Raw genomic sequence first — 25980 nt, 5'->3', positions numbered from 1 at the left:
GAAAACAGTATGGAGATTTTTCAAAAAATTAAAAATCGAACTTCCTTTGGACCCAGCTAACCCACTTTTAGGAATACCATAGAACTGTTCCAAAAGGAGAAATGCACCCTCATGTTTGTGGCAGCATTGTTCACAATAGCGAAGATCTTGAAATAGCCCAAGTGTCCGTCAGTGGAAGATTGAATCAAAAAGCCCTGGTACATATATACTATGGAATACTACTCAGCCATAAGAAATGATGACATTGGATTATTTACAATAACATGGATGGACCTTGATAACATTATACGAAGTGAAATAAATAAATCAGAAAAAACTAAGAACTATATGAATCCTTACACAGATGGGACATAAAAATGAGACTCAGAGACATGGACAAGAATGTGATGGTAATGGGGGGGGCGAGGAAGGAGGGGAAAGAAGGGAGGGACACAAAACCAGATAGAAGGTGTCGGAAGACAATTTGACTTTGAATGAGAGGTATGCAACATAATCAAATGTCAAAATAATCTGGAGATGTTTTCTCTTAACATATGTACCCTGATTTATCAATATCACTGCATTAAAATTAATAATAATAATAAAATCTGTCAGACATTTTTCCAATATTTGCCTAGCATCTTTATCCTAGTAGTCAACAGTTTTGGTAACAATAACCATAACCCTGGAACCATAATCTGAAAAATGTTTTTTTCTCTACATTAAAATATGGTATAATGTAGGAATTATCACTTTCCAAATTTCGAAGATCTAAACCTTCCTGCACTTGGAAACAGGCATATATACTACTTATAACATACAAAATGTATAAAAGAACTACAAAAATCTGGGACTTAGTATTTGTGAGAAAAAGCCCAAAATGATCTCTAAAGAACACATTCATTGGATGGATATCAGCTTACTCTTCATCCGGGAGAGAATCAAATGGGAGACAGAAGCATCTTTTTAATGAGGAACATTTCTGGTCAAGTATATCTGGCTCTTTTAACCAACGTAGACAGACTGCTTCTCTTTTACCATCCAGGGCCATAATTGCTCCAAAATAGGTGATGCACTAAAAGTAACAAAAGAGCTGTGTTGCTTCTGTATAAATGCGAATGTACTGTACGGACCTGAAGGATGACATAACCCCTGTATAGAAAGCCAGGATGTTAGTGGTGGTGGTGATTGTAATGGCCACTGCAACTTTTTAATAGACACTAGACCAGCAGTTCTCAACCTGTGGGTCGCGACCCCAGCGGGGGTTGAATGACCAAAACACAGGGGTCACCTAAAGCCATTGGAAATACATATTTTATTTAAAAATGTATTGTATAATTAATAATAATTAATATGTATTTTCTGATGGCTTTAGGCGACCCCTGTGTTTTGGTTGTTTGACCCCCGCCGGGGTTGCGACCCACAGGTTGAGAACTGCTGCACTAGACAGTCATTGTTTTAAGCTATCTGTGAAGTTGGTCTTGTGCCAGGCAGAAATCATGATAAACATGTCATCGACCCCAACACCTGTTAAAAAAAGAAACAATTTTCATAAATATTAATATCCATTAAAAATTAAACAGATCAACCAAATTTTTTTGTTCATCTCTTAAGGTCTTATTTATCTTGCCCAATCTGTGCTTTCATACTGCTTTCTCTGATTCTTTCTCTGTCTCTGAATCCACAACAGAACTCATCACTCCTTCTTTTGTAATAACTGTGTTTTGTACATTCTCCTATTCTTTGCATGCAGCACAGTATATTCTACTTCTAAGTCTTTATTTAGGGTGTTTCAACAATGAGTCAGGAAACCTGGGTATCTGGATGTTAGTCAAAGCAGAATTAGCAATGCATTTTTGATTTTACTAGTTTATGTGAGACCACTTTCTCTCATAAGCCATTTCACACTAATGCACAAACACATTAAGCCAATATTCTGTTGCTTAAAATATAAGTTAAACTTAAGTATTCCACAGTAAGCATCTAGCTATCAATGTGGTATGATCACACACACAGACACACACACACACACACATACAGTTTTACTGCTGCTCTGTTTTTGATAGCTAGAATGCTATTATTTAAACTTCACTTGCCCAGTTTAAGGCCTTATCTCATTAAAATGGAAGTTCTCTTGATATCAGAAATATGTACCAAAGTAAATCTCAAGGATCCTTTAGATACTAATGCCTACTATTTAATTAGTTCTTTTACACAAAGACATTTCATGATCAGTTTGAAATAAAGCAGACTTTGAAATCTTCTAAAGACTGGGAAAGAAGGACTACAAAGAAAAAGGGATTAGAAAGAATAGCATGAGCCCGTTATAGATAAATATCTCTTCAAAATTTTCTGCCAGAGCTGACTCTGCTTTCACTCATGCACACCTTTGTTTCCATGTGTACTGATATAGTCAATACTTAGAACTAAAACGTTAATCTTAATTTAAATTTTGGGGAATTGTCCCTATGGATTGCATGGGAGGATACTAGGAACTTCAACTTTGCTTCTAATTCAGATGTTCTATAGTTATAAACAAAGTAGGGAATCTAAATTGACATTAATTTATGCACTCTGTTATCAACTCCCACAGCTACCACTTTTGAAGATTTCAGTTATACTCACCTGGACAAAAGGAAAGAATCAAAAGTACTAAGAACCAAGAATGAACTCACTGATATTTACTATTAGATATTTAAAAACTGGTTTTATTACTTATAGAACATTGATAAGAAATAACCTGCACATAGTTCTTGAGTTGCTGCAATCACACACACTCACAAACATACACTCATACTCCTATGCACAGACTATATAAAAATGGTTTATATTAAATCAGTCAGTTATACACACTTTAACTATAGTTATTTACAGCTGTTGGTGACACTGAGTGATTAAATGTGGGTGTATATGAGGAAGATGTGCCCTGAGGAACCAGAATAAATAACATCCAGTCTACAGCTCATCTGCTCATCTCCCCCAGGAAACCAAATATTATTTTTTCCAAGTTGCTTACTTTCCAAAATATAAACATCTTTGTTTTCTTATGCTATTATAAAATAAATTCTGAAATTATAGGAAAATTCAAAGAAAAACTTAAATAACTGTAATTTCTCTCTTCAGGGGTAATTTCTGCTAACATTTTGATGTTTATCTATCCAGGATTTGTTCTATACAAATATACAGATGTAACTGTACCACTCTTATTTCAAGCATCTTACTTCATAACTAGTATTTTAATTTAATATTCTATATCTACTTCTTTTTAGATTAAAAATTATTCTAAAATTTTAATATGCTATATTGAATTGACCAATCCCATGTTGATATGGGATGAGGTTGTTTTCAATATTTTTCTATTCTAAATCACATTGAATGAACATACTTGTTCTACATTTGAGCACTTGTCCAATTAATAAGACAAATTTCTAGAAGTGGAATTGATAGGTCAAAGATATTTTTAAGCTTTTTGATTTGTTGCAAAGTTGTGCTAAAAAATAAAAGTGTGTATCATTTCAAAATTTTCTTCCAGTGAAGTATGAGTGTTCATTTTCACATAACTTTTCCCCAAGCCTTCAATTTTGCTAATATTCATTAACCTAGTAAGAAAACAAGGTGTCTCACTCTTAGTTTCATTAGAATCCCTGATTAATTGAGAGATTGAATTATTTTTCTTATATTTTCAGTGACTTATATTTTTGATTTTTGATGTGTGCATGTGTTGTGTGCGTGTGTAGTCTGTACTACCTGTTCATTTTCCTTATATTTCCATTTGAAGTATTAGATTTTCCAACTCTAAATATATATAATTCATTTTGAGATTTCTTTTTCTGACACTTCATTTTGGATCTGTAGAACCACCTAACTATAGTTATTTTCCCTTATCTGACATAAGCACCTTATCTATCCTACACCCCCACATACATAATGTGTAGCCTTACATTTTGTTTTACTTACCTAGAACAAGAAATAGTGAATTTGCAACTATGGTCACAAATGGCACCCCACAGTACAACATCAGGTCAAAGCCACTCACTACTGCCAAGGCAATAGAAGTCATTCTGAAGACTCCAACACACATTTTGTTTCATGCACAGTTGCACCTGTAAATTTGGAGGAAAAAAATGGAACTTGTAGTGATAACTTTCATACTGAAAATCCATCAATTCATAACATTGTTGACTTGGACATGTATTGAGAAACCTCTTGGGCAATAATTCCCTACCTGCCTAATGGAGACCTTTAATTCCCATGCACTATGAAAGCCAACTGGGAAAAAAGAGGATGCAGAAAAGTTGGAAATCTTTACTTTTACCGAACTTCCCTGGGTGATTACTACATAGCTAGTCAAATGCTGATCTACTGGCTGATATTTCAGAACCTCATAGTTACACTAAAATGCTACAGATTATAAATTTTAATTGTCCTAATGTACAATTGTTGTAGACTGCAAGTGGCAAAAATCCTTTGTAAATTTGAGGCTTAGCAAAAGGCTAAGTTCTCCCCCCTCCACCTCCATATTGGCTATGATGCTGAGTATTTGCACTCACTTCACTTACTTGCTTAAGTGGCTGGAAGCAATTTACATGCCCTTCCTCTCACTCTTTGTTTGTTCAAGATGTTGGTTGATTTCACTTATGCATGGTAGGGGGATTCCTGTTTATTCCTTGGGAGAGTTCCTGTTTTAGCCTCAGATGTGTAACTTTGTATCAAGGACTTCCTTGATTTGCATATGGCTATATAATAAAGCAAACTGGGGCTATGAGGCACTCGGATATTGCCATCAGCATTGAAGAGGCCTCCTGATCCCATACTCTTTTCTCAATGAGTCTATTTTCTTAATTCTGCACCATTCTCCCTCAAGACCCAGAATTACGAGCTGCGCTGGTCCATAGCATACAATATTATATTAGTTTCAGATGGTAGAATCCAAGTGATCTGACATTTATATAACTTACAAAGTGATCACCTCAATAAATCTAGAACTCATCTGACACCATACATAGCTACTGCTGTATTATTGACTATATTTCTTATGCTGTACTTAACATTCCCAAGTCTATTCTGTAACTCTCAATTTGTACTTAATCCTTTAAGTTTATTTTCCCATGCCTTTAACCCCCCTCTGATTTGGCAATCGTCAAAATATTCTCTGTATCTATGAGTCTGTTTCTGTTTTGCTAATTCATTTATTTTCAGATTCTATGTATAAGTGAAATCATGGCATCTGACTTTCTGGGTCTGACTTGACTTACTTTTTAAGTCCATCTGTGCTGTTGCACATGGCAAGATTCTATTCTTTTTCTTTTATATGGCTATTGATGTATAGTTAGGGTGCTGTGATATTTTTCCTGTTGTAGGTAATGCAGCAGTGGTCATATGGATGCACATATATTTTTGAATTAGTGTTTTGAGTTTCATCAGAAGAATACTCACAAGGGGAATTGCTGGGTCCTTCTTTGTCTTTTGTTATAGCCTTTGTTTTAAAGTCTGTTTTGTTTGGTATAAGTATTGCTACCCAAGCTTTTTGTTTGTTTCTATGTTCTTGAAATATCTTTTTTTATCCCTTTACTTTAGTCTGTGTGTGTCTTTCAATCTGAAATTAGTCATTTGTAAACAGCATATGTAAGGATCTCGTCTTTTTATCCATTCAGCCACCATATGTCTTTCAATGAAGTGTTTAATTCACTTGCATTTTAAGTAATTATCAATAGTTATGTGTTTATTACCATTTTATTATTCATATTTTTCTTATTTTTTTCTTTCTTAAAAAAGACCCTTTAACATTTCTTGTAATACTGAATTGGTTTTGATGAACTCCTTCAGCTTTTTCTTATCTGGGATGCTTTTTATCTGTCCTTAGAATCAAAGTGGTAGTTTTTCTGGGTAGAATAATTTTAGCTATAGGCCCTTGCTTGCCATCACCGAATATTTTGTGCCAGTCCCTTTTGGCCCTCAAAGTTTCTTTGAGAAATCACCTCGCAGTCTTAATGGGAGCTCTCTTATAGGTAACTGCCTTTCTCCTTCTGCTTTTAAGATGCTCTTTGTCTTTAACCTTTGGTATTTTAATTATGATATGTCTTGGTGTGGGCCTCTTTGTAGTCATCTTGTTTGGGACTCTGTGCTTCTTGGACTTGTATATCTATTCCCTATACCAGATTAGAAAAAGTTTCTGTTTTCTCTGTGGGTTTTTTTTTTTAATTTCTTCTCATTTTCTCAAATACATAGGTTTTCAATTACTTGCTTTTTCTTTTCTCCTTCTGGCACCCTCATGATGCAAATGTTACACTTGAACTTCTTCTTTTAAACTTTCCTTGTTTTGTTTTTTGGATTTTTTTTTCCTTTTTGCTATTGTTATTAGATGTTTTCTACTACATTGTCTTCTAAATCACTGATTTGGTCATCTGCTTCATCTACTTTACTGCTGATTTCATGTAACTTGTCTTCATTTCTGATGCATTTTTTTATGATTCTTATCTCTCTGTTGAAGTTTTCACTAAGTTCATCTATATTTCCCCTAAGTTCATTGAGCATCCTTATAAGCAGTGTTTTGAACTCTGCATCTGTAAATTGTCTTCATTTTAGTTCTTTTTCTGGAGTTTTTATTCTGTTCTTTCATTTGGAACATATTTCTTTGTCTCCTCATTTTGGTAGCCTCCTTGTGTTTTCTATGCATTAGACAGAGCTGCTACATCTCCTGGTCATTGTAGACTGTTTTGTAGGGCCCAGTGGGAAACCTCCCTATTCACTAGACCTGGGTACTACTCTGAGTGAGCTGTATGTACTATCTTGTTGTAGTTGAGTTTTGATTGCTATTGGCATACCAATGGGAGGAATTGACACCCCCCCAGGCCAATCTGCTATGCAGGAACTGACTCCACTGAGCAAGACTCACTTTAGCAGGTCTCTGGTGTGTTGCTCATGGAGGTGGTTGGGTGCTGCTCCAGCATGGTCTGAAGCTGGCCATCAGGGGCCCCCCAAAAAGTTCAGGCCAATGGCAGCTACCTGTGCCCTGACTGAAGAAAATTCACAGCATCAGCCAAGACAGGTTGTTTTATGGAAAAAAAAAACACTCAAAATTGCTTGGGTGTATCTATAAGTTGGGGGTAGTGGGGTCTTAGTAAATCAGAAGAGGATAACATTGTGAGCCAGGTTAATGGATACTCATATGGCACCCACCTGCTGGCTCTGTGGAGGAGGAATCAGCAAAGGAACAATGGCCTCTGCCAACACTTCTGTCTGAGATAAAGCTGCCCCTGCAGCCTTCACTGGATAACTCAGTTTCTCCCTGTATATTTCTGGAGGCTTTGAGCTGCTGCCCCAGCACTGGAGCTCAGAGCAAGTGAGTCTGAGTAAGTCCATGCACAGGCCCTTTAAGAGGAATTGCCTGCAACTCCAGTAGTTTTTTTGTGTCACTCAGCCTCAATCCTATCTGATTTTCACAGCCAGAAATTATGAGGACTTCTCTTCCCAGCACTGGAACCCTGGGTGGGGAGTCTGGTATGGAGCTGGGAACCCTTGTTCCTCAGAGTGAACTTCTGCAGCCAAGGTATACCTCCCAATTTTAACCACCACATGTGGTTATAGGACCAGCCCATTTCCTCATCTCTGTCCCTTCTACTACTCTCAAGGTGACTTTTTTTTTAATAATCCTCAGTTATAGGACTTCTTTTCAATGTGATTTCAGATTCTGAATGATGGTTGTTCTATAGTTCAAAAGTAATTTTGACATGGTTGTTGGAGAATGAGAATACCACATTTACCTACTCGCTGACTTGGCCAGAAACCTGTATTTTAATATTTCTCAACCTACTGGTGCTATGAATTAAATTCAGGGCCTAAAATCAACACTAAATTCACAAATTCCAGGAATAAAAGTAAATTTTTTGTTACAAATAAATTACAAATAAATTTTCATTAAAATGAAACTTTTACAAACAACACTGTTGGTTTATAAAAGTTTAAGATAAGAAAGTAACAAAGGCCTGACCAGCAGTGGCACAGTGGATAGAGCATCAACCTGAGATGCTAAAGACCAAGGTTTGAAACCCCAAGGTATCCTGCTTGAGCACCGGCTTGAGCATGGGCTCATAAGCTTGAGAGTGGGGTCATTGGCTTGAGCCCAAAGTTTACTGACTTGAAGCCCAAGGTCACTAGCTTGAAGCCCAAGGTAGCTAGCTTGAGCCCAAGGTTGCTGACTTGCACTCAAGGTTGCTGGCTTGAGCAAGGGTCACTGGTTCAGCTGGAGCCCCCCAGTCAAGGCACATAAGAGAAAGCAATCAATGAACAAATAAAGTGCTGCAACAAGTTGATGCTTCATATCTGTCTTTCTGTCTGTCACTGTCTGTTCCACTCTCCCTTTCCCTCTCTCTTGCTAAAATTTTTTTTAAAAGAGTAACAAAGATGAACATTGAAATCAGAAAGGATAATGTGGATAAATGTTACTTATGTTTTTTCCATTTTCTCTTTTAAATTTTGGATTTTTGGTGAAAGTTTTTCAGAGGATTGAGAAAGAAATGTATATTATTGGCTACAGTAACATTGACTGGTTGTGTTGACTTTTAAAATGACCTTTATTTTAATGTTTGGTAGACAATGAAAGAATTTGAACATAGAACACTGTAGGAGTTGGGTGAATATACTTGCAGATATGCCAGTCCCCAAGAAGGACCCGTTTAAGCTGTTTTCCAAATGACCTAGGAGAATTTTAGAACTTTAGATTTCCTGGACCCCAGCTCTGTAAATTCTGATTCAATATGGTTGTAGTACAGCTGCATAATCAATGTGTCTAAAAATTCCCTGATATGATTCCAATGCTCAGGCAGATTTGGGCATCACTGGCAGCAAAATGGTCAATTTTCTGAAATTTTTATTCACTTAGCAGGAAAGGACTAAATTAGAAGTAATAACATTTAGATAACAATCTATATACCTGATGAGGAATTCACATCTTTCTTGACAGGGGCCATAAGTAAGGAATAGTTTACAGTGGATTTAGAAAGGGACAGATTTTCTATATTTTATCATAAATTTGGTGTAAGTTTTGTCATTTCCAAAATGTCAGAAACTTTTGAAATAGTCAATATACATAACACTACATGCTATAGAATAAAGTTCAATTTGGAGCATAAACTTTTAAAAAAGTTTTAGTCTTGTTCAAATAACTTCACTTCAGGGGAATATATATGGAACTCCAAAATGTATTTGAATAAAGATCTGCCTAGGTAAGTGCATGGATGCAAGAAAAAACATATATTTAATATAAGTGTGTGTGATGCCCTGGCCAGGTAGCTTGGTTAGAGCATAGTCCCAGTATATCAAGGTTGCAGGTTCTATCCCCAGTCAGGACACAGACAGGAATCAACCAATGAATGCATAAATAAGTGGAACAACAAATCAATGTTTTTTTTTCTCTCTCAATTAAAAAGAATTTTTTTTAAGTGTGTGTGATACAGGTAGGATGCGAACATCTGAGGGACTCTCTAGAAGGCCCTATCCAGAAAAGAGATAAAAGATTCTCAGTGATAAAAAAGAAGTAGGGGCAAGAGATGTCCAAGGAATGTGCAATGTCACTCACAGAAGAATTAGTTGTATATTTAAGCTCAGAGAAGGCATGTACGAGAGACCATCATGGTAGCATCTGTGACTTAAGAATTGTGCAAAAAAAAAAAATCTTTATACTCTTCTCCTTGGACATACTCCAACCCAGGAACTGGCTTAAGATAAAGAAGAAAAGGAAAAGTAATAGAATAGAGTGGCAATCCTTTATTCCCTATTAAGGGTTTTCGGAAAAGCATGCTCTAGATAAGAGAATGAGGGAAAACATAAAGTGGCTTTGTGTTTGTACCTCATGAATGCTGTGTATTTAAAATGTTAGTCACATAAGCATTAAAAAGTTTTCAAAGACAAATATAAATCACTTTATAGTTGCCTTCAATACAAAATTTTCTGCATTACTGTCCCAATTATTTGAAAGATGCAGAAGAAGTTATACAAATTTGTATCTTTAAAAACAAATACCTAGTAGAAAAGTTTTGTCAATCCAGTTATTGGTAGACCACATACTCATTTTAAAAAATTCTTTATATTACTAATACTGAGTTTTGTTTTCTTTTTCCCCTTCCTTTCCTCCTTCCTCCTTCCTTTCTTCCTTCTTTCCTTCTCTCCTTCTTTTCTTCCATCATCCTTCTTGCTTTCCTCCTTTTTTCTTTCTTCTTTCCTTTATTTGTTTATTTTTTGTTTGTTTGTTTGCTAAGGAATGTAGTTTTCCTTTTCAGAACAACAAAGTTAAGATGTAATTAGTTTATTGGTTCTAAAGAGGTACCCACTGTGTTTAAGTCTCTTTACCTACTGGGAACTTATGTTTCTCTGCCTTAAATCCAGAGAATTATATTGTATAAATTGTTCCCAAATGTATTTACTCATAAGAATCAATTAGGAAAAAATCTGAAATGTATATTCTCAGATTTAAGCCCCAGATCTTTAATTTAATAGGACTAATCTTTACAATATGTGGTTTTGAGGCTCTCTCTGAAACTCTGTCTTGAGAAACTTTGAAATAATATAACCTTTATGATTCCTTCTACATGTAAATTCTGTTGTTTGCTGACATTTTAGCTTACTGATCATAAGAGCTCAAAGTACCCTTATGTTATTCCAAAATAACAATTTTTAAGTACTTAACAAGATAAACCCCACATAAGTACAATTGGGACACCCAAGTCAATTTAATTTTTTTTATATGACTAGAAGCACCTGTTTAAATTTATAGTAGAAATAAGAACTTGTTTCTTAATTCTGTTAGAAGATCTTTTTCCAAATGGAACAGTTAGTCATAATTACTATAATATGTCAGGTAAAAAACATATGCCAAATCAATCAGGACTGGTAAAATTTTCTTTTTACTATTCCATTTAGGTGCATACTGTTCCTAATGGGTAAATTTTTTTTTAAATATCAAGTTTAAAAAGTAAAAGTTTAGTAGCAAAGGATGGAGTGAGAGTTTTCAAATTCTCATCTCCCACATAAACATAGACAAACAAGCATAAATCTTCAGAACCTATTCTAGGAACTAGAAAAAACAGTGAAAAATAAAAGGGGTACATTTCAAAATAGGACGATTTACATGCCCTATCTCACCCCCTCTCTGGTATGGTACAAGTTACCTTATAGTGGCAGGTGTATTAAAATGGCCAGAGTCTTAAAGGAGCAATAGTATTAAAGAACAGCAACAGCCATGTAACTAGTATGGTACTATTTGCATTTATGGACAGAGCAAAGACTTTATATGTAAAATATTTAAATGTCTGTTCTAACCTGTTTAGCAGCTACGAGGAAGACTGATGCAAGGCACTTCTCTGTTTTCTCTAACTCAAAACTCAAGGTGAGAAAGTTAGAAACACTATAAGTTGAATTAACCTTCATATATGTAAAAGATTACAGCTCAAATATACAAAAGACTACCTAAAGCAAAAGGTGGGGAGTATTTCTTTAAGAATGTAGGATGTTCAAAAGCACCAGTATACATTGAAGATTTTAGAAAGTCACTCAGAGCAAGTATACACTTAGGAAAAAAAAAAAAAGCCCTGAGAAAACCCTAAACTTCCCCCTGGAGCTGATCCCCAGGCATAATGTAGCCTGGCTAAGTGTTCAAAGAAGTTCCAGGCACACAAATATTTTTCAAAGACTAGAAGAGCTTCTGGCACCCAAGGAAATCTCTGTCAAAATATTAGAAAAACAAAAGCTAAGGAACAGAGATGTCAGTAACCATATAAACAAAGAATACAGCGCTTGTAGTAATTTTGGAACAGTCACTAAGAAGATGGATTACTATAGCCTTAAACAAGCAAGCAAACCACAGAAATCCCTGGAAAACTGGGGAATCTGATTTCTAGTTACCACATTTTAATAGTGAAATGTCCAGTTTTCAACAAAAACAAAAGAAATCTTGTGGCATACAGAAATAATACAGGACAGTATAACTCAGACAAAGGAACAAAAGCAATGAACAGATATCGTCCTTGAGGAAAGAGAGATTGAATTTACTAGAGAAAGACTATAAAGACTATAAAACACTGTCTCAAGCATGCTCAGAGAGCTAAAGGAAAGCAGCATTGACAAGAAAATAAGGAAAACAGTCTATGAACCAAATGGCAATAGAAATAAAAAGACATTTTTTTAAAAAAGGATCCAAACATATTCGTTAATTAAAAAACACAGTAACTTAAAAATCAAAGCAGAAGAGGTGTTCAACAGCAGTTTTAGCAGGCAGAAGAATCAGGGAACTTGAAGACAGGATAATTGAAATTATTGAGTTTAGGCAGGGAAAAAAAAGAATGAAGAAAAGTGAAAAGAACCTCAAAGTTTTGTGGGATATCAGCAAGCACAAAATATACAATATGGGAGCCTCAGAAAAAGAAAAAGAGACAGGAAAAGTATTTGAAGAAATAATGGCTGAAACCTTCCCAAATTTGATAGAAGAATTAGCCAGGGATCAGCCCCAGGGAAAGCTTAAGGTTTTCTCAGCTTTTTTCTGAGGAGCTGTGTAAACTTCAAATAGAATGAAGTAAAAAAGATCTAGACTGAGACACATTATAATGTGAAACTGTTAAAAGATAAAGAGAGAATCTAGAAAGCAACAAGAATGAAACAACTCACCACATACAAGGGATCCATAATAAGCAAAAAAGCTGATTACTCATCAGAAATCATAAAGGCCAAGGTATAGTTGATTGATACTTAAAGTGAAAAAAAAGAAAACCACCAGCTGAAAATCTTGTATTCAGCAAAACTGTCCTTCAAGTCAAGCAGAGACTGATCAGGCAGTGGTGCAGTGGATAGACCATCAACCTGGGATGCTGAGGACCCAGTTTTGAAACCCCAAGGTGGCCTGCTTACGCACCAGCTTGAGTACTGGCTCATCTGGCCTGAGCATGGGCTCACCAGATTGAGTGTGGGGTCACTGACTTGGGATCATAGATATGACCCCATGGTCACTGGTTTGAGCACAGAAGTCACTGACTTGAAACCCAAGGTCACTAGCTTGAGCCCAAGGTCACTAGCTTGAGCCCAAGGTTGCTGGCTTGAGCTCAAGGTTGCTTGCTTGAGCAAGGTTCATGGGCTTAGCTGGAGCCCCCCAGTCAAGGCACATATGAGAAAGCACTCGGTGAACAGTCAAGGTGCAACAACTGAGTTGATGCTTCTCATCTCTCTCCTTTCCTGTCTGATCCTGTTTGTTCTTCTCTCCATCTCTCTCCCATGAAAAAAAAAAAGAAATTAAGATCTTCTAGGATAAAAAAGAGCCAAGTTTGTTACCACTAGGCATGCCACTATAAAAAGTGCTAAAGGGAATCCCTAGGGGGAAATAAAAGAACAATAAAAATTAACTCTAAGTCATATGAAAATATACAGTTCTCCAGTAAAAGTAAGTACATGGACAAATATAAAACCAAGTATTATTTATTGTATTTTGGGTTTGTAACTCTACATTTTATTTTCTACAGAATTTAAAAGAGAAATACATAAATGTAATTATAAATATATATTAAAGGGCATACGAGTATAAATATATAATTTGTGACAACAAAAACATGGTGGGGGGAGTACAGAGATATATGGAAAGAACATTTGTATGTTTTTTTAAGTTGGTACCAGGTATCAATTTAATATAGATTCTTTTTTTTTTTTTTTTTCATTTTTCCGAAGCTGGAAATGGGGAGGCAGTCAGACAGACTCCCGCATGTGCCCGACCGGGATCCACCCAGAATGTCTACCAGGGGGCGATGCTTTGCCCCTCTGGGGCGTTGCTCTGTTGCATCCAGAGCCATTCTAGCGCCTGAGGCAGAGGCCACAGAGCCATCCCCAGCGCCCGGGCCATCTTTGCTCCAATGGAGCCTCGGCTGCGGGAGGGGAAGAGAGAGACAGAGAGGAAGGAGAGGGGGAGGGGTGGAGAAGCAAATGGGCGCCTCTCCTGTGTGCCCTGGCCGGGAATCGAACCCAGGACTCCTGCACGCCAGGTCGACGCTCTACCACTGAGCCAACCGGCCAGGGCCTAGATTCTTTTAAATTTAGGATTTCATATGCCACAAAGAAAATCTCTAAAAATCATTACAATAAGAAATAAGAAAATAATTGTCCATGTCTCTGAGTCTTATTTTTATGTTCCACTTATGTATGGAATCATACAGTTTTTAGTTTTTTCTGATTTACTTATTTCAGCCTGTATAATGTTATCAAGGTCTGGGGTAGGGGGAGGAGAAGGAGGGGATGAGGGGAGTAGAGAGGCACAAAGAAAAACAGATAGAAGGTGACGGAGGACAATTTGACTTTGGGTGATGGGTATGCAACATAATCGAATGTCAAAATAACCTGGAGATGTTTTCTCTGAACATATGTACCCTGATTTATCAATGTCACCCCATTAAAATTAATAAAAATGTATGAACTAAAACAAAGAAATAAGAATATAATTAAAACAGCTCACTAGAAAAATATAAACTAAACATAAAAGAGTGCATAATGAATGAAATGAAAAACAAAAAACTTCAAGATATATGGGGAAAAAATAGCAAAACTTAAGTTTTTGTTTGCAATTATTTTAAATATAAGTGATTAAACTCTCCAGTCTAGAGACATGAGACTGGTGGAATGAATAACATAGCATAATTCAACTATATGCTGTTTACAAGAGACTCACTTTAGATCCAAAGACATAAATAGATTCGAAAAAGATATTTCATACAAATAGTAATAAAAAAAGAGCACAATGTCTATACTGGTATCAGACAAAATAGAATTTATTTCAAAAACTTAAAAGACAAAGAAGAATATTATTGATAAAGGGACACATTTATCAGAGAAATAGTTCTACAATAATAGTTGGAGAATTCAATGCACCCCTTTTAATGACAGATAAAACATCTAGGCAGATAATGCATAAAGAAATGGAATGAATAATACAATAAATCAATTAGACTCCACAGAAATGTATAGAACACTCAATCCAACAACAGCTGAATAGACATTATTCTCAAGTGCACATGAAACATTCTGTGGGACAGACCATATGTTAGGTTGCAAAACAAGTCAGAAAATTTTAAAATATGGAAATTATACAAAGTGTCTTTTCAACTAATAATGAAAGTTACAAATCAATATTAAAGGGAAAACTGGAAAATACACAAAACATGGAAATTAAACAGCACACTATTCAACAGTCAATTGGTGAAAGAAGAAATATCAAGGGAAATTAAAAAATATTATGGCAAGTAAAAACATAGCATAAATTATAAAATATAGCCACATCAGTGTTCATAGATAAATTTATAGCTGCATTAAACAATAAAAAAATCTCAAATCACCTTGTGGAACTATAAAGAGAAGAGATAACCAAGACCAAAGTTAATAGAAGAAAAGAAATGATAAAGATTAGAACAGAGATAAATAAAATTGAGAATAGAAAAAAATAGAAAGAACCAACAAAACTTAATGTTGGTTACTTAAAAAGGTCAACAAAAATGACAAACCTATATCTAGAGTGACAAAGAAAAAAAGATAGAAATAACTAAATAAGATATGAAAATGAGTATATTATTATTGACCTTATAGAAATAAAAAAAAGATTATAAGAGAATACTATAAATAACTTATGGTAACAAATTAGATACTGTAGATAAAATGCACAGATTCCTAGAAATACACAGTGATCTAAACTGACTCAAGAGGAAATAGAAAATCTCAACAAACATGTAACAAATAAAAAGAGTAAATCAGTAATAAAAAAACCTCCCAGCAAAGAAAAGTACAGAACAAGATGGCTTCACCTGTGAATTTTACCAAACATGTAAAGAAGAATTAACACCCAAATCCTTCCAAAATATTGAAAAAAACAGAACAATTCTTAATTCATTCTATGAGGCCAGCATTATACTGCTATCAATGCCAAATAAAGACAAATTAATATCTTTTATGAATATAGACGCAAAAGTCTTTAACAAAATTCTAGTAAACTCAATTCAATAGCATATTAAAAGAATTATACACCATGACCAAGTGAAATTTTCCCCAGGAATGCAAGAGTAGTTCAACATAAGAAAATTAATCAATGTAATACACCACACTAGTACAACAAAAGATAAAAAACACAGGATCATCTCAATAGATGCAAAAAAGGCATTTGACAAAATCCAACACATAATCATAATTAAAAAGAAAACACTCAATAATAAGGAATAGAGGAGAACTTCATCAAAATGATAAGGGCATTTATAAAAACTGCACAGCTAACATCATAGTCAGTGGTGAAAAACTGAAAGCTTCCCTCTAAGATCAGCAACAGGATAAGGATATCCATTGTCAACATCATAGTCAGTGGTGAAAAACTGAAAGCTTCCCTCTAAGATCAGCAACAGGATAAGGATATCCATTGTCACCAGCGATATTCAACATTGTGTTGATAGCCAGCAGTTAGATGGAAGGAAGAAAGGAAGGAAGGAATTAAGGAAGGAAGAAAAGAAGGAAGAAAAGAAATAAAAATGGAAAAGGAAAGAGTAACTAACCTTTGCCCAGATTACCTGATCCTGTATTTGATAATTCCAAAGAATCTACAAAAAATGTAGTTATTAAACAAATTCAGAAAAGCTACAGGATACAAGATCAACATATAAAAATCAGTTGTGTTTATTCATGTGCAGTGAACAATCACAAAAGGAAATTACAAAAGTGATTAAATTTAAACAGTGTCTAGAAGAATACTTAGGAATACATTTAACCCAAGAGGAAAAAGGCTTGTACACTACAAAACATCGATGAAAGAAACAAAACAAGAGCCAAATCAATGGAAACATTTTCTTACCTGGGTGGGAAGACTTAATATTATTAAAATGTCAGTCTCATCTAAAGCAGTTACAGATTCAATATAATCTTCATCGAAATTCAATGGCCTTTTTTTCTATTCATAAATGGAAAAGGTTGCCTTCAAATTTGTATGAAATAGTAAGGGGCCCTAGATTTTCAAAATAATCTTGAAAAAGGGAAGAAAGTTGGAGGACTGAAATTTCCAGATTTAAAATCTTTTGACAAAGCTACAATAATGAGAATGGTGTGGTACTGGCATATAGATGGGAATATAGACCAATGAGATAAAATTGAGAGTACACAAATAAATCCATGCACAATACCAGCCAACTGATTATTTTCATCATTGAATATTTTTTGCACAAGCAGATTTCCACATATGCAAGAATGAAGCTGAACCCCTACTTTATTCTATATATGAAATAATTAAAAATTGATTAACAACCTAAATATAAGAGCTAAAACCATAAACTTTCAGAAGAAAAGAGAGTAAATGTGCATTACCTTGCAGTTGTCAAAGGACTCTTAGATATAGCACCAAAAACACAAGTAGCAAAAGAAAAATAGATAAATTAAATTTTATCAAAATTAAAAACTTCTATGCATTAGAGGACATTGTCAAGAAAGTGAAAAGATGATCCACTGAGTAGTAGAATATTTGCAACTCATTTCTATCTGTCAAAGGTTTAATATCAAGAATATATCAATTACTCATTAACAATAATACTCAACAACAAAAACACCCAATTAAAAAATGGGCAAAAAAATTTAAAAATAAAAAAATGGGCAAAGAACTGAAGTAGACATTTCTCTAAAGAAGATACACAAATAGCCAATAAACACATCAAAAGATAATCATCATTAGTAATAAGGGAAATTAGAATCAAAACCACAATGAGATACCACTTTACACCTAGTAGAATGACTTTAATCAATAAAATAGACAATAAGGAGTGTTGGTGAGAAAATAGAGAGTTGCTGGTAGAGTATAAATGGTGTACCCTCTGTGGAAAAGTTTGGCAGATCTTCAGCAACCTAACAGAATTATCATGCAACCCACCAATTCCAATTCTAGGTATGTACTGAAAAGAATTAAAAATGGGCTCAAACAGATATTTGTACACTAATGTTTATTCCACCATTATTCATAATAGCCAAAAGGTATAAACATTCCAAGTGCCCATGAACAGATATGTGGATAAATAAAATGTAATATATGCATGCAATAGAATATTATTTAACCATAAAAAGAAAATAAGTTTTCATACATTGTATAACATGGATGAACTTTAAAAACATTGCGCTAAGTGATGTAAGTCAGTCACAAAAGAACAAATATTACATAATTTCACTTATGAAATCTCTAGAATAGGCAAATTCATAGAGACAGAAAGATTAAAGGTTTATCAGGACTAAGAGGAGGCAATGGGGTGTTATTGTTTAATGGTTACAGTATTTCCATTTGGGGTGATGGAAAATATTTGGAAACAGATGCGACAATTGCACAATGTCAAAATCATTAACACTACTAAATTATACACTCAAAATTGTTAAAATTACATTTTATGTTTTATATATATTTTACCACAATAAAATATTTTTTAGGCCCTGGCTGGTTGGCTCAGCGGTAGAGTGTTGGCCTGGTGTGCGGGGGACCCGGGTTCGATTCCCGGCCAGGGCACATAGGAGAGGCGCCCATTTGCTTCTCCACCCCCCCCCCCTTCCTCTCTGTCTCTCTCTTCCTCTCCTGCAGCCAAGGCTCCATTGGAGCAAAGATGGCCCGGGCGCTGGGGATGGCTCCTTGGCCTCTGCCCCAGGCGCTAGAGTGGCTCTGGTCACGGCAGAGCGACGCCCAGGAGGGGCAGAGCATCGTCCCCTGGTGGGCAGAGCTTCGCCCCTGGTGGGCGTGCCAGGTGGATCCGGTCGGGCGCATGCGGGAGTCTGTCTGACTGTCTCTCCCCGTTTCCAGCTTCAGAAAAATACAAAATATATATATATATATATTTTAAATATGTAAAAGGCGAATAAAAGTGTTTTACCTATAGCATGATATAATCGCAAATAATATGATTAGAACTTATACCACATAAAACAAAGGGATCACTGTCTTAGAAGTTGTTTCAAATTCTACTCCTCTAGAAAGTGATGTAAAGTAGATCACCTGCCACAAAAAAATTACTCAGATAAATAACCTTTAATTATAATATTTGCAAGTGAGTTTTTATAATATTTGCAAACACTATTGAAAGTAAGTTATTGATGAAAAATAAACATGTTCAAATTCATTAAAAGGTCAAAATATGAATTGTAATTTTAGAATAACAAATATAAATTTGTTCCTTTCCACAAATCTCTTTCCAAAGTTTCTTACAAACACCAATGTTTAAAACTTCTGAATATACAATATCTAAATTTTATATAAAACTGTGAAATCACTAAAAACTAAATAAATTATTAGGCTGTTATCTTTTACTATTTTAATTGCATAAATATTATTTTAGGAAGGCCTGGTATTCAAAGGCTTTTTCCAATGGGTGTCTCACTTTCCCCAGGCTATTCAAAAGTATTAGTAGGTTTGCTGGCCCAACAATCACTGAACAGTTAACATATGCCTGGCACTATGCTCTAATTTACTTGTAAAAAGTGTTGAGTTAGTTATCTTTTTTAAATATCACAATGGAGCTTTTGCTCAAAGGTTTTGTTGTTGCTGTTGTTGTTCAAGTGAACTTCAATCAAATTTTAGTGGGCTCCTGGAAAGAGCAAAGGCTTTTTAACAAAAGATTGCCACGTAATTTGGCTAGAAAACCAATCCCCAAAACTAAACCTGATGATCAATGCTGCACTGAACAGACCTACCTTGAGGATTTAGGATTTGAGTTTCCATCAGACTATTACCCAGGCTTTAAGATTTGTGGCATCTTCAGTGTGTTAGTTTAAGAATGTTGGGTTAAGTACTAAATATAGTAGTACACTCTCAGCTTCAATTCAAGGACTCCATCAACTACTCTGGGCGTCTTATTGCTATCTGCGGTCCTTGGAATAAGGCTTATCTCTCCCACTTTCTCCTGGCCTCCCTATTAAGCCCAGCTGCCACATAGCTGGATGATCTTTAAGGGCAGACTCTCTTCAATACTGCTAAATTGGTTCAGGAAGTGGATCAGCCACGTCTTGCTTTACTCATTATCCTCTCCTCCTGTCTTCTGGTAATATTGCAGGTGCATGGCTTTAGCCTCCAGCATTAATTGGTTTGTTCCCATCTGGTTGCCTCAGATGATTCCTCCAAGGGTGCCAGCCAGGGAGATGGGCCGACCATTTAATGTGTAGACAGGGAAGGCGATGTGTCTAAAGTCAAGGTTCTTGTTCACCTGCCAGGTGGACCAAAATGGCTTGGAGGGCACACATAAGCCCTGGGCCAGTGACTGTAAGGCTCTTTTGTATCCAGTGTGTGCAAGCTGCTGTGCTGGTGCTCACCAGAGAAAGCAGAATTAACCTCAGCTTTGTTTGGTGCCTGCCAAACTCTCCCTTTGAATATGCTGCCAGTAATGCTTTTTTGGGTCTTTGATGTTGTCTGTAGCTGGCCACTGGATGTGTTGGTTCTGGGCCTCTTAGGGGAATGTGGTGCAGAACAATGTAATACACTGCCTGTGACTGGCTCTATCCCACCTTTTTGGAATATAAGCAATGTATAGTTTGTGACTGCCTCTGCTGGGCTTAGTTGCACATGGGAATATCAGACTGCACATTTAGGCTGGCTTTTAATAGCTTCGGACCTGTGGGCAAGTCAGCAAAAGACTCAAGGGTCCCTTAGACCCACCTCCTGTTGCCTATGTCTGCTTACTGCTTAGAGCTAATTAGGCCCTAGGAATGGTGGTGGGTGTCATTCCCACCCCGAGACCCTAGGTGTCAGACTATCCTCAGTTCTTCACAACCTCGTTAGAGTGCGGCCACTAGGAGTGCAGTGGGTGTGGCCTCTGAAACCCAGAGATTTGTTCTGCCCACAGTCTGGACTATTTATACCGAACCTATCATGGGGCAGAAGTACTAGTCATGTTCTCAGAAAAGAGGGTGGGGTTCCAACTTCAATGACAGACTACTGAGTCACTGTCAACCCTTGAGACTTTCAGCCCACTGCTTTGTGGCCAAGGCTGCTCACTTCTCAGCAAGGCCTGATCTCCATAGAGTGAGGCAAGAGAGGTGGGCTAGTTGCTTTCCCCCAGGCTGATGCCACATGGAGGAGATTTTTTCACCCAAGAAAGAGATAACTATGGTATTGAAGAATAATTCAGCAAAGGCACTCTGATGGCTGTCCCCAACCTTGTCACTCTCCAGGCCCACAATTTCATATTCTCTTCATGTGACTCTAGAACTCTCAGGCCTCCCTCTGCCAGAGCCCAGGGAAAGTGGCTGTGAATGAGATCTTCTGTTTTGGTCCTTTAAGAGTGTGCGTGTGTCTACTGCCTTTTTCTCACAGACAGCAACCTCACCTCCTTTCACCTCCCGATGCCATGTGGGCACCTCTTCTAGGCCCCGATGCTCTAGGCCCCGATGCTCTAGGCTTGGGGCTTAGGACCCATACTTCTTAGGGCAAACCTCCCTCTGTCTCTTCAGATCCTCAGCCAACACTTGCTCCGGGGAGTGTGGCAGTCCTTTTCTTGTCTCCACTCTTCCTACCAGTCTCAATGTGGCTTCTTCTGTGACTCATGGTAATAGACTCCTTTTCATTTAGCCCTGAGTTGGTTTTTCAGGATGATTTTTCTTAAGCTTAGTTATTACTCCAGTTTGGTCCTGAGAGGAGGAGAGTGGAACATCTGTCCACCTACTCCGTCGCCTTCTTACTCCTAAAATACTTTTTAATGGGAAATTCCATTTACTATTGTGGCCACTTACAAAAAAGTTAAGACCCTATAGGAAAAAAGAAATACTGAGCACTTGTGTTTTACAATCTTCACAGGACTCAGAGGAAACTTGCAAAGGCCAACATCAACCTTCTCCTGTAGAAACCACAAAACACACCATTCAGCACTTTTAATAGGAGGCCTGACCTGGAGATGCCTTGTGTGGAAGATCTTAATACCAGTTTTCTTCCCAGTAGAACTTCTGCTCCAAGAGGAAACTTGACAATTCTCACTTCAAGTGCAAGTCCAGAGAGTTTATTTTCCTTGAGCAAGGTTAGTTATTATATTTTTTTCCTTGGGTTTTCAGGTTTCTGATATAATTATTTTTAATTTGGTGAAATTCTGAGTTAATTGACTAATGCAGACAAAGTAGAAGTCTTAATTATTTGTACTAATACAAAAAGGAGACAGATATTTCACAATCATTTTTAAGTGCTCAGGTCTCTTATTTAAAGAGATACTTATTGTTAAATTTATTTGATAAATGTGACTAAAGTGACATTATAAATTTCTTGAGTGCGGCATTTAATTAAATTTTAGAACTTAAATATTATCTTATATATTGTTAGATATAAAATATACATTATATAATTTGTTTATATTGTATATTAATCTGTATTAATTATACATACAGGTATTGATCAACTTACAACCTATGCAATTTACGGCCATTTGACTTTACGACCACAATCGCTAGCCAGGACTGCTCTGTGTCTGGCAGCGCAAGTGTTGCCCAGCTGGGCGTACAACAGTGTGGACCAGCTTCCGGCAGCACTACCATCTCCGTGTGCACCATTTCAACTGTTATCCCAGACTCAGTATAATAATGAAAGAAAATTATGATAAAATATGACTTAAATATTTTTATAACATCATTTCACAGTACTGTACATATAGCCTACTCAACTTACGACCAAATCGTGTTACGACCGGTCTGTCAAAACCAATTGTGCTCGTAAGTCGAGCACTAACTGTATTATATTAATTATACATATTACATAGTTATATATTATATGTTTAAATATATAAACTATATAAATATAACAAACAGATAAGTACTATATGTATTTGTTATGTATAGTTAACATAAAAATAAAATGTATATAATATTTAATTTCTAATAACCAATAGAATACTTTGAGATGCTTTGGCTTGCTTTCTAATAGATTTTAGTTTGGTGGTGGTTCATAACAATTTAAAATTTTTTCTCCACCCTGATTTTTCCACCCCTAAGTATAAGTGAATGATTGACATGTTTGTTATTTAAATGAAACTAAGATAAATCCTTTTTATGAATAAAACTTGTAACACTTAAAGGATAAATTTCTGTTTTTATTGGAAAATTTTTATCTTTTTACATGAGAAAACATTCTTAATTATTTTATTTACAGCATTTTTATTTCAATTTTTATAAAATATCTTGCTGAGCAATTGTATGTTTTCTAAATAGTTAAATTAAGCAAAAATTTGAATTTTTATAAAAGTTAACAAATTTTTTAATATTTTATTTTTAAAATGAAGGTCACTAGTCTTGCCAGCACTTGAATGATTGATGACTAAGATGGCAATGATGGGAAATCTTGAAATAGCAACTATCTTTCATTGTGTATCATTGTTACTAATATGCATCCCTCATCTTATTTATTGAGTTTTTTTTTTTTTTTTTTTTTTGTATTTTTCTGAAGCTGGAAACGGGGAAAGACAGTGAGACAGACTCCCGCATGTGCCCCACCGGGATCCACCCGGCACGCCCACCAGGGGCGACGCTCTGCCCACCAGGGGGTGATGCTCTGCCCCTCTGGGGCATCGCTCTGCCGCGACCAGAGCCACTCTAGCGCCTGGGGCAGAGGCCAAGGAGCCATCCCCAGCGCCCGGGCCATCTTTGCTCCAATGGAGCCTTGGCTGCAGGAGGGGAAGAGAGAGACAGAGAGGAAGGAGGGGGGTGGTGGAGAAGCAAATGGGCGCTTCTCCTATGTGCCCTGGCCGGGAATCGAACCCGGGTCCCCCGCACGCCAGGCCGACGCTCTACCCCTGAGCCAACCAGCCAGGGCCTTTACTGAGTTTTTTAGCTCCAGAATTTCTCTTTGGTTCTTTTTTTGACAGAGAGAGAGAAAGAAAGAGGGACAGACAGGAAGGAAGACAGATGAAAAGCATCAATTCTTTGTTGCAGCTCTTTGTTATGGCTCCTTAATTCATAACTTGCTTTTTCATATGTGCCTTGAATGAGGGCTACAGCAGAGCGAGTGGCCCCTTGCTCAAGCCAGCAACCTTAGGCTCAAGACAGTGACCTTTAGGCTCAAGCCAGTGACCTTGGGCTTCAAGCTAGCAACCTTTAGGCTAAAGTCAGTGACCATGGGGTCATATCTATGATATGCTTGCTCAAGCCAGCAACCCCATGCTCAAGCTGGTGAGCCTGCGCTCAAGTCAGCGACCTCCAGGTTTTGAACCTGGGTCCTGCATCCCAGTCTGATGTTCTATCCACTGTGCCACCGCCTGGTCAGGCTCTTTGGTTCTTTTTTATAATTTTCATTTCCTTGGTAAAGCACTCCCTCTGTTCATTAATTTTATTTCTGAGCTTATTGTACTGCCTTTTGAGTTTTCTTGTATCTCTTTGATCTTCTTCATGACTGGCATTTTGATATCTCTGTCATTTAGAACATCATCTTCTGTCACTTTGAGTTCTCTCTGGAGAATTGTCATTTTCTTTCTGTGTTACCTTGGTGGTCCCTGCTGCTTGATGGGTTGTTCCTCTGCTGACACATTTGTAGTAGTGAACTTGTCTCTTATTTAGGGACATTTTGCTTTTCAAATTCTGCAGGCTGATAATTTTAGGTTTCTGTTTTGCTTTCCAGTAGGTGGTGCTGTAGCACAGAATTTGCTTTCTCTTACTTTTACTACTTAAGCTTGATGGTGGAGAGGGATGAATGCAGGTATGGGAGGCTTAGCCCTGGACAAGGGAATAGTGGCCTGGGTGACCAGGTTGGTGGGCACTGGTGCTGTATCTGGGTCGCCTGGGTTTCAGGGTACCATCACAGTGGTAGGGGGCATGGCCAGTTGAGGGAAGCCAGTCCGTGAGCCCCTCATGCCTAAGGCCCCCCGGCAGCACAGTGCTGTGTCCAGGAGGCTGGAGACTTGTCTCTGCTTCTGCTACTGGTCCCTGCTGGTGTGAGCACTGCTGCAGCTGGGGACGGATCTGGATTGGGGGAGGGGATGCTGCTGCGCTGTGGTGTGGGGGCTGCACCCTGGCTCCTCCACCACTGCTGGTCTGCTGGGGCTGCAGGCTCAGCCTCGTCCTTGGAGAACTGCAGCTCTGGGCCTGTCCTTGTTTTCTGCCCCAGCCTGCCTCCCCTGCACAATCCAGTACACCCACCTTTGCAACTACTGGTGTGTGGACCTTTTAGTGTGTTGAGCAGAGGAACCTTTGTTGGCTTCTAGCTATCTCACTAGTTACTGATTTAGAGGGAGATACGCAGGGCTGTCCCACTTCACCATGATGCGGACGCCACTCACTAAAATACCTGTTTCAGTCAGCACACATCAATTTGTGGCTTTGATAATGTTTTTAGTCTCCTTAATGCAGAGAAAAACAGCACAGGCCTGTGAAAAATAAGCCTTTAGCTTTGTTTTTTCATTTGGCTTCATTGTAGCACCATAGAAGAGCAAAGCTGAGGATTTTTGACAATGTTTTTGGCCAAATAGGGTCTAAGTACTTCAAATTCACGAAGCTGGACTACTGGGCACAAGAATACTGTAAATTGCTAAACATGAGTCAACTTTGAAATGTTCTCATTAGTTCTCACCAGAAAAATCAGGTACCATCTCATTTTACAGAATAAAGAAGGGGAGATTTCTCTGGACATATTTTCTTTAATATTATTTGTAGGAATGAGGTGTTTACTTTTTAGAATGTCTAGATAAATTGAAAGAAAATAGTTTATTTTAAACAATGTTGTAGTTCCAATTTATACACAGTTCTCTGTGGGGTATTGGCTCACAGATCCTGCTAGACTTATTTAGAGAGAGTAGGAGCACCACTCTGTCAAGATCCAGAGACAGTCATCCAAATTCCTACAGAATGTCTGGAAAGACTCACTATGCGGTGTTGTTTCCAGAATTCTTAGACCTACAGAAAGATGGTGACTTCTAGTGTTATTAACATAACCTTAGGTTATTAAAATAAAATATAATTTTTATTTTATTTTATTTTCACTTTTTTAGAGTTGTAGGCATTTACTTATGACTACTAGGAAAA

General features: G+C 36.9%; 1 pseudogene; it reads right to left on the bottom strand.

Moving 5' to 3' along the window:
* Nucleotides 1–24525, bottom strand: part of LOC136406564 (patched domain-containing protein 3-like) — a 31351-nt pseudogene extending 6826 nt beyond the window's left edge.
* Nucleotides 24526–25980: the final 1455 nt, after the last annotated feature.

The sequence above is a fragment of the Saccopteryx leptura genome, chromosome 5 (genome assembly GCF_036850995.1).
Source record: "Saccopteryx leptura isolate mSacLep1 chromosome 5, mSacLep1_pri_phased_curated, whole genome shotgun sequence".
NCBI lineage: Eukaryota > Metazoa > Chordata > Mammalia > Chiroptera > Emballonuridae > Saccopteryx > Saccopteryx leptura.
The sequence above is the reverse complement of the archived record's forward strand: the minus strand, read 5'-3'. Positions and strand labels throughout refer to the sequence as shown.